This window comes from Aegilops tauschii, chromosome 2, assembly GCF_002575655.3.
Source record: "Aegilops tauschii subsp. strangulata cultivar AL8/78 chromosome 2, Aet v6.0, whole genome shotgun sequence".
NCBI classification, from domain to species: domain Eukaryota; kingdom Viridiplantae; phylum Streptophyta; class Magnoliopsida; order Poales; family Poaceae; genus Aegilops; species Aegilops tauschii.
The window spans coordinates 556,657,947-556,667,034 of record NC_053036.3 but is presented as its reverse complement, the minus strand read 5'-3'; positions in this window follow the sequence as shown (position 1 = coordinate 556,667,034).

The window sequence follows — 9,088 nt, the reverse complement described above, 5'->3', positions numbered from 1 at the left end:
CCCGAGAGTCCCTCTTGATAGTACGGCTATCAAACCTATAATCCGGTCTCCCACCAAGCACTATGAGACCGGCAAAACTAGGAAAACCTAGCTAAGGTATACCTTTGCCTTGCACATTCAACTTGAGCTTGATGATGACTTTAATGCTTGCCTCAAGTTGGAATCCCTTTCTTGTCCACGACCACTTGGTGAATATACTTGAATTGCTTCCTCATGATGCAATGAGGGAAGCCTTATCTCAAGCCCATCTTCACATGCACATTATCATGATGTGGACCGCAAGCTTCAAAGCATATAACCTCTGGCTTCTCATCTTGCACCTGGACTCCTCGAACTCGATGACCATCACCACTTGATGTCATCTCATCTTGCACTTGGACTCCTCGAATCCGATGACCATCACCACTTGATGTCATCCACACATAGGCTACACGAGATCTTTCCTTTTGATGCAAGCCTATGAGAAACACCTAACCCACATAGACATAACAAACATATAGCATGGGTTAGGTAACAAAGCACAATTCACAATTACTTACCATACCACTAGATCACTTGATCTCACGTGGTACATTGTTTGTGCTTTGTGAGTTGACCACTTAGATATACTCTTCGAGCTTCATCTTGGTCAACCAAAATCTTTACTTCAAGCTCCATCTTGGTTTCTTGAAAGCCACAATGAACTCTTCATTTCACTTCATTGCTTCAAGACAATATCACCAAAGACTCTTTCATGACCATATCAAGTTCCACTATGAATATCATCTTGGTCACCACTTGCCCTTCTAAAAACTCCATCCCAAACTCTTGAGAGGCATAATGAATTCGTCACTCTAGTTGCTTGCTTCAAGACTTGATCAACATGATCTTGTCTTGAGAGGCATAATGAATTCTTCACTCTAGTTGCTTGCTTCAAGGCTTGATCAACCGAAACCCAACACATGAGCTCACCATGATCTTGTCTTGAAACCATAACTCGAATTCTTCTCTTTGATTATTCTCTCAAGCCTTGATCCTCAGAAGACCAACTTGAAACCTCGCTGGATATGGAATCTCGAGAGCCAACACCTAGGCCCCGTGAGCACGGGGTATCCAGAGAGTTGACACTCGACCCCGTGCGCACGGTATAAGCCCGTGTGCATGGGGTATCCAGAGAGGGATACCATGAGGACTTCTTCGGATGCTTTGATGGCAATCTTCACATAACAACCCAAAGAACTTCAAGCATCACTATGGAACATATCTTCATATAAGATCCAATGCACTTGATGCTCCATAGGAATTGCCATTTAATACCAAAGCTTAGAGCAAATATAACTTCATCTATATGGACTTCATCCTTGATTCCATCCAATATCCTTGAGGCATTATCTTCATATATATGGACTTCATCCTTGATTCCATCCAATATCCTTGAGGCACCATCTATGGACAAAACCTTCAAATATATCTCACTGAAAACATTAGTCCATAGAGATTGTCATTCAATTACCAAAACCACACTTAGGGGCTACATGCCCTTTCAATGTAGATGCACTCCTTCCCTCTTGTTGCTAGTAAACTCCATAGATGGATCTTGGTGATGCGTAGAAAATTTTAAATTTCTGCAACGATCCCCAATAGTGGCATCATGAGCCAGGCCTATGCGTAGTTTCTATGCACGAGTAGAACACAAACTTGTTGTGGGCGTAGATGTTGTCAATTTTCTTGCCACTACTAGTCTTATCTTGTTTCGGCGGCATTGTGGGATGAAGCGGCCCGGACCGACCTTACACGTACGCTTACGTGAGACATGTTCCACCGACTGACATGCACTAGTTGCATAAGGTGGCTAGCGGGTGTCTGTCTCTCCCACTTTAGTCGGAACGGATTCGATGAAAAGGGTCCTTATGAAGGGTAAATAGAAATTGGCATATCACGTTGTGGTTTTACGTAGGTAAGAACGTTCTTGCTAGAAACCTATAGAAGCCACGTAAAAACTTGCAGCAACAATTAGAGGACGTCTAACTTGTTTTTGCAGCATATGCCTTGTGATGTGATATGGCCAAAAGGATGTGATGAATGAGATATATGTGATGTATGAGATTGATCATGTTCTTGTAATAGGAATCACGACTTGCATGTCGATGAGTATGACAACCGGCAGGAGCCATAGGAGTTGTCTTTATTTTTTGTATGACCTGCGTGTCATTGAATAACGCCATGTAAATTACTTTACTTTATTGCTAAACACGTTAGCCATAGAAGTAGAAGTAATCGTTGGCGTGACAATTTCATGAATTCACGATGATGGAGATCAAAGGAGCAAAATGATATTGGCCATATCATGTCACTATTTGATTGCATGTGATGTTTATCATGTTTTACATCTTATTTGCTTAGAACGACGGTAGCTTAAATAAGATGATCCCTCGCAATAATTTCAAGAAAGTGTTCCCCCTAACTGTGCACCGTTGCGAAGGTTCGTTGTTTCGAAGCACCACGTGATGATCGGGTGTGATAGATTCTAACGTTCGAATACAACGGGTGTAAGCCAGATTTACACACGCAATACACTTAGTTTGACTTGATGAGCCTAGCATGTACAGACATGGCCTCGGAACACGGAAGACCGAAAGGTCGAGCATGAGTCGTATAGAAGATACGATCAACATGAAGATGTTCACCGATGTTAACTAGTCCGTCTCACGTGATGATCGGACACGGCCTAGTTGACTCGGATCATGTTTCACTTAGATGACTAGAGGGATGTCTATCTGAGTGGGAGTTCATTGAATAATTTGATTAGATGAACTTAATTATCATGAACTTAGTCTAAAATCTTTACAATATGTCTTGTAGATCAAATGGCCCATGTTGCCCTCAACTTCAACGCGTTCCTAGAGAAAACCAAGCTGAAAGATGATGGCAGCAACTATACGGATTGGGTCCGGAACCTGAGGATCATCCTCATAGCTGCCAAGAAAGATTATGTCCTAGAAGCACCGCTAGGTGAAGCACCCATCCCAGAGAACCAAGACGTTATGAACGCTTGGCAGTCACGTACTGATGATTACTCCCTCGTTCAGTGCGGCATGCTTTACAGCTTAGAACCGGGGCTCCAAAAGCGTTTTGAGCAACACGGAGCATATGAGATGTTCGAAGAGCTGAAAATGGTTTTCCAAGCTCATGCCCGGGTCGAGAGATATGAAGTCTCCGACAAGTTCTTCAGTTGTAAGATGGAGGAAAACAGTTCGGTCAGTGAGCACATACTCAAAATGTCTGGGTTGCACAACCGCTTGACTCAGCTGGGAGTTAATCTCCCGGATGACGCGGTCATTGACAGAATCCTTCAGTCGCTTCCACCGAGCTACAAGAGATTTGTGATGAACTTCAATATGCAGGGGATGGAAAAGACCATTCCTGAGGTATATTCAATGCTGAAATCAGCGGAGGTGGAGATCAAAAAGGAACATCAAGTGTTGATGGTGAATAAAACCACTAAGTTCAAGAAGGGCAAGGGTAAGAAGAACTTCAAGAAGGACGGCAAGGGAGTTGCCGCCCCCGGTAAGCCAGTTGCTGGGAAGAAGCCAAAGAATGGACCCAAGCCTGAGACTGAGTGCTTTTATTGCAAGGGAAGTGGTCACTGGAAGCGGAACTGCCCCAAATACTGAGCGGACAAGAAGGCCGGCAACACCAAAGGTATATGTGATATACATGTAATTGATGTGTACCTTACCAGTACTCGTAGTAGCTCCTGGGTATTTGATACCAGTGCGGTTGCTCATATTTGTAACTCAAAACAGGAGCTGCGGAATAAGCGAAGACTGGCGAAGGACGAGGTGACGATGCGCGTCGGGAATGGTTCCAAGGTCGATGTGATTGCCGTCGGCACGCTACCTCTACATTTACCTACGGGATTAGTTTTAAACCTCAATAATTGTTATTTAGTGCCATCTTTGAGCATGAACATTGTATCAGGATCTCGTTTAATTCGAGATGGCTACTCATTTAAATCCAAGAATAATGGTTGTTCTATTTATATGAGAGATATGTTTTATGGTCATGCCCCGCTGGTCAATGGTTTATTCTTAATGAATCTCGAACGTGATGTTACACATATTCATAGTGTGAATACCAAAAGATGTAAAGTTGATAACGATAGTCCCACATACTTGTGGCACTGCCGCCTTGGTCACATTGGAGTCAAACGCATGAAGAAGCTCCATGCAGATGGACTTTTGGAGTCTCTTGATTACGAATCATTTGACACGTGCGAACCATGCCTCATGGGTAAGATGACCAAGACTCCGTTCTCTGGAACAATGGAGTGAGCAACCAACTTATTAGAAATCATACATACTGATGTGTGCGGTCCAATGAGTGTTGAGGCTCGCGGTGGCTATCGTTATGTTCTCACTCTCACTGATGACTTGAGTAGATATGGGTATGTCTACCTAATGAAACACAAGTCTGAGACCTTTGAAAAGTTCAAGGAATTTCAGAGTGAGGTTGAGAATCAACGTGACAGAAAAATAAAATTCTTACGATCAGATCGTGGAGGGGAATATTTGAGTCACGAATTTGGCACACACTTAAGGAAATGTGGAATCGTTTCACAACTCACGCCGCCTGGAACACCTCAGCGAAATGGTGTGTCCGAACGTCGTAATCGCACTCTATTGGATATGGTGCGATCTATGATGTCTCTTACCGATCTACCGCTCTCATTTTGGGGCTATGCTTTAGATACTGCCGCATTCACTTTAAATAGGGCTCCGTCGAAATCCGTTGAGACGACACCGTATGAATTATGGTTTGGGAAGAAACCTAAGCTGTCGTTTCTAAAAGTTTGGGGATGCGATGCTTATGTCAAGAAACTTCAACCTGAAAAGCTCGAACCCAAGTCGGAAAAATGCGTCTTCATAGGATACCCTAAGGAAACCATTGGGTATACCTTCTACCTCAGATCCGAAGGCAAAATCTTTGTTGCCAAGAACGGGTCCTTTCTGGAGAAAGAGTTTCTCTCGAAAGAAGTGAGTGGGAGGAAAGTGGAACTTGATGAGGTGATAGTCACCCCTTCCAAACCGGAAAGTAGCGCAGCGCGGGAAGATGTTCCTGTGGTGCCTGCACCAACTGGGGAGGAAGTTAATGCTGATGATCATGAAGCTTCAGATCAAGTTACTGCTGAACTTCGTAGGTCCACAAGGACACGTTCCGCACCAGAGTGGTACGGCAACCCTGTCATGGAAATCATGTTGTTAGACAACGGTGAACCTTCGAACTATGAAGAAGCGATGGCGGGCCCGGATTCCAACAAATGGCTTGAAGCCATGCAATCCGAGATATGATCCATGTATGAAAACGAAGTATGGACTTTGACTGACTTGCCCGATGATCGGCGAGCGATAGAAAACAAATGGATCTTTAAGAAGAAGACAGACGCGGATGGTAATGTGATCATCTATAAGGCTCGACTTGTCGCTAAGGGTTATCGACAAGTTCAAGGGGTTGACTACGATGAGACTTTCTCACCCATAGCGAAGCTGAAGTCCGTCCGAATCATGTTAGCAATTGCCGCATTCTATGATTTTGAGATATGGCGAATGGACGTCAAAACGGCATTCCTTAACGGCTTTCTTAAGGAAGAATTGTATATGATGCAGCCGGAAGGTTTTGTCGATCCTAAGAATGCTAACAAGGTATGCAAGCTCCAGCGCTCCATCTATGGGCTGGTGCAAGCATCTCGGAGTTGGAACATTCGATTTGATGAGATGATCAAAGCGTTTGGGTTTACACAGACTTATGGAGAAGCCTGTGTTTACAAGAAAGTGAGTGGGAGCTCTGCAGCATTTCTCTTATTATATGTGGATGACATACTATTGATGGGAAATGATATAGAATTCTTGGAAAGTATAAAGGCCTATTTGAATAAGTGTTTTTCAATGAAGGACCTTGGAGAAGCTGCTTATATATTAGGCATCAAGATCTATAGAGATAGATCAAGACGCCTCATTGGTCTTTCACAGAGTACGTACCTTGACAAGATATTGAAGAAGTTCAATATGGATCAGTCCAAGAAGGGGTTCTTGCCTGTATTGCAAGGTGTGCAATTGAGCACGGCTCAATGCCCGACCACGGCAGAAGATAGAGAAAAGATGAGTGTCATCCCCTATGCCTCGGCCATAGGGTCTATTATGTATGCCATGTTGTGTACCAGACCTGATGTAAACCTTGTCGTAAGTTTGGTAGGAAGGTACCAAAGTAATCCCGGCATGGAACACTGGACAGCGGTCAAGAATATCCTGAAGTACCTGAAGAGGACTAAGGATATGTTTCTTGTTTATGGAGGTGACGAAGAGGTCGTTGTAAAGGGTTACGTCGATGCTAGCTTCGACACAGATCTGGATGACTCTAAGTCACAAACCGGATACGTGTATATTTTGAATGGAGGGGCAGTAAGCTGGTGCAGTTGCAAGCAAAGCGTCGTGATGGGATCTACATGTGAAGCGGAATACATGGCGGCCTCAGAGGCAGCACAAGAAGCAATCTGGATAAAGGAGTTCATTACTGACCTAGGGGTGATTCCCAATGCGTCGGGCCCGATGACTCTCTTCTGTGACAACACTGGAGCTATTGCCCTTGCCAAGGAGCCCAGGTTTCACAGGAAGACCAGGCATATCAAGCGTCGCTTCAACTCCATTCGTGAAAGTGTTCAAAATGGAGACATAGATATTTGTAAAGTACATACTCACCTGAATGTAGCAGATCCGTTGACTAAACCTCTCCCTAGAGCAAAACATGATCAACACCAGAACTCTATGGGTGTTCGATTCATCACAATGTAACTAGATTACTGACTCTAGTGCAAGTGGGAGACTGTTGGAAATATGCCCTAGAGGCAATAATAAAATGGTTATTATTATATTTCCTTGTTCATGATAATTGTCTATTGTTCATGCTATAATTGTGTTATCCAGAAATCGTAATACATGTGTGAATACATAGACCACAACATGTCCCTAGTGAGCCTCTAGTTGACTAGCTCGTTGATCAACAGATAGTCATGGTTTCCTAACTATGGACATTGGATGTCATTGATAACGGGATCACATCATTAGGAGAATGATGTGATGGACAAGACCCAATCCTAAGCATAGCACAAAGATCGTGTAGTTCGTTTGCTAGAGCTTTTCCAATGTCAAGTATCATTTCCTTAGACGATCGTGTAACTCCCGGATGCCGTAGGAGTGCTTTGGGTGTACCAAACGTCACAACGTAACTGGGTGACTATAAAGGTACACTACAGGTATCTCTGAAAGTGTCTGTTGGGTTGACACGGACCGAGACTGGGATTTGTCACTCCGTATGACGGAGAGGTATCTCTGGGCCCACTCGGTAATGCATCATCATAATGAGCTCAAAGTGACCAAGTGGTTGGTCACGGGATCATGCATTACGGTACGAGTAAAGTGACTTGCCGGTAACGAGATTGAACGAGGTATTGGGATACCGACGATCGAATCTCGGGCAAGTAACGTACCGATTGACAAAGGGAATTGTATACGGGATTGATTGAATCCTCGACATCGTGGTTCATCCGATGAGATCATCGTGGAACATGTGGGAGCCAACATGGGTATCCAGATCCCGCTGTTGGTTATTGACCGGAGAGTCGTCTCGGTCATGTCTGCATGTCTCCCGAACCCGTAGGGTCTACACACTTAAGGTTCGGTGACGCTAGGGTTGTAGAGATATTAGTATGCGGTAACCCGAAAGTTGTTCGGAGTCCCGGATGAGATCCCGGACGTCACGAGGAGTTCCGGAATGGTCCGGAGGTGAAGAATTATATATAGGAAGTCCAGTTTCGGCCACCGGGAAAGTTTCGGGGGTCACCGGTATTGTACCGGGACCACCGGAAGGGTCCCGGGGGTCCACCGGGTGGGCCCACCTATCCCGGAGGGCCCCATGGGCTGAAGTGGGAGGGGAACCAGCCCACCAGTGCCCCCCTTTGGGCCTCCCCTGCGCCTAGGGTTGGAAACCCTAGGGGTGGGGGCGCCCCCCACTTGGCTTGGGGGGGAAGCCACCCCTTGGCCGCCGCCCCCTTGGAGATTGGATCTCCCAGGGGCCGGTGCCCCCCCAGGGCCCCTATATATAGTGGGGGGGAGGGAGGGCAGCCGCACCACAGCCCCTGGCGCCTCCCTCTCCCTCCCGTGACACCTCTCCCTCTCGCTGTGCTTGGCGAAGCCCTGCCGAGATCCCCGCTACTTCCACCACCACGCCGTCGTGCTGCTGGATCTCCATCAACCTCTCCTTCCCCCTTGCTGGATCAAGAAGGAGGAGACGTCGCTGCTCCGTACGTGTGTTGAACGCGGAGGTGCCGTCCGTTCGGCGCTAGGATCATCGGTGATTTGGATCACGACGAGTACGACTCCATCAACCCCGTTCACTTGAACGCTTCCGCTCGCGATCTACAAGGGTATGTAGATGCACTCCTTCCCTCTTGTTGCTAGTAAACTCCATAGATGGATCTTGGTGATGCGTAGAAAATTTTAAATTTCTGCAACGATCCCCAACAGAGACCTTCTCACTCGTAGCGATGCTTAAGTCTGTCCGAATCATGTTAGCAATTGCCGCATTTTATGATTATGAAATTTGGCAAATGGATGTAAAAACTGCATTCCTGAATGGATTTCTGGAAGAAGAGTTGTATATGATGCAACCGGAAGGTTTTGTCGATCCAAAGGGAGCTAACAAAGTGTGCAAGCTCCAGCGATCCATTTATGGACTGGTGCAAGCCTCTTGGAGTTGGAATAAACGCTTTGATAGTGTGATCAAAGCATTTGGTTTTGTACAGACTTTTGGGAAGCCTGTATTTACAAGAAAGTGAGTGGGAGCTCTGTAGCATTTCTGATATTATATGTGGATGACATATTGTTGATTGGAAATGATATAGAATTTCTGGATAGCATAAAGGGATACTTGAATAAAAGTTTTTTAATGAAAGACATCGGTGAAGCTGCTTATATATTGGGCATCAAGATCTATAGAGATAGATCAAGACGCTTAATTGGACTTTCACAAAGCACATACCTTGACAAAGTTTTGA